Source organism: Xenopus laevis, chromosome 2S (assembly GCF_017654675.1).
Source record: "Xenopus laevis strain J_2021 chromosome 2S, Xenopus_laevis_v10.1, whole genome shotgun sequence".
Lineage (NCBI taxonomy): Eukaryota > Metazoa > Chordata > Amphibia > Anura > Pipidae > Xenopus > Xenopus laevis.
In genome coordinates, this window is record NC_054374.1 from 114,766,443 (window position 1) to 114,768,200 (window position 1,758).

The following is a 1,758-nucleotide window of genomic DNA, read 5'->3' on the forward strand; positions in this document are numbered from 1 at the left end:
ATTAAATTTGTTACTCATAGAATCCTCAAGTATATCGATTTTATTTATTGCACAAGCACTTTAACTGTATAGGATTTTGCACTTAAGTAGTCCACGATAATCAATTGTGGTGATAGGTGATTGATCAATTGATTCATGCTCTGAGTAGCACTTAATTTAATTATTTGAATTTGTCGCAACATTTATACAGCACTTAATTGAGTTAGGAATTAATTTAGGAAATTTCATTGATTTACAATTTGGAATTAATCAGGAAATAATTTAGGTATTTAATTTATTTATATTCGGGTAATTTGGTGGATAATGAATTGATACACACCCAAAGTGGCCTTAATATTTAATGAATTAGCACCTTATAGGATAACAAATTTTAGATTGTGTATTGGTTCATTTTTTCTTATTGAAGACACCTGTAAATTGAAATAGTGGTAATAAAACTTCACTTATCAGTGGTACAGTAATACTTTGTTTTTTCTTTTTTTAGATACTGAAATCGCTGCTAGTTATAGAGGGGTTCTTTCTTCTTGTTAACTTGTATTTTACTAAACGTTGCCTCTTTCACCAGACTTGCCTTCGACAGCTCAGATCAGGCAAAGTGCAATGAAGTGCATAGAACTTCCTCAATCTTCAGTTGTTTACGTCATATTTTGTGAGTGCAAAACTTCTAAGTTTCAAAAACACTGGCGTCTTTTCCTTTTTTCACGGTGATAGTCCTGCAAAAATTTTTTTTGTTTAACTGGTTTCCCCCATACATTTTCTAAAATATGGAACATTATTTTACAGTGTGCTCATGTGTAGGGCATTTAAACAACTCTATTGATTTTATGAAGGTTCCCTGGACATGTCTAGTTATCAATATCAATGTAATATATTAGATGCAACATGTAACACAAAAAGTTAGCAGCGGGGGAGGATTTAGCCTTCAGACTGAAACCAAGGTTCAGCAGACTTTTACTTCAATCAATTCTACTATGCAGATAGGCACTAGATCCTTTATACTATGACCAGAGGTAACAAGTTGGGGACCACCATATGGGGTTTACCTTGACGTGGTATGGTGGCTTATCAACTTTATGATCATAACTTTGTAACAAAAACCCCCTGTTTCCTAAACATATGCACTTGCATTTATACTGAATTATTTGTGAAACAGGGGACCAGGGAAATGCATACTTTATACTTAAATATAAATTATACTTTAACTTGGCCTTTTGAGTGCTCCCACAACCCCCTATTATTGTATAATATAACACAAAGAGGTCCATTCAACTTTAAATTTTCCACCGTATGCAAATTAGCCTGAGCACATCTTCGTTTTGATTTGCTCACATAACCGAAGTAACGCTAGCGAAAATTCGCCAGCGTCCGTCGGCCAGGATGAAACTTTGCATTTTTTTTGTAAATTTGTGTTGTCCCAGCGAATTTTTGCCTGGCAAAGTGGTGCTATGGATGCAAAGCCGTCGCTGGTGAATTTTGCCGTTTATAAACTTACCCCAATGTCTTTTTCCATCAGAATTCTATCCTATCCTAACATTCATTTCACATTGTAAACTTTTTGTGGTGGTAAACTTTAAATGTAAACTGCAATATAACTAATATATATTATACCTGTAAATATGCCAATATATGTTTATACTTCTTTTCTATAGATACATCAATATCTATACAAATGACCATGACGTGAAAAGAGAAATCCTTTTATTTAGGTATTTATTTTTGAATCCAAACAACCATAAATTACAATACTATTTTGCAATA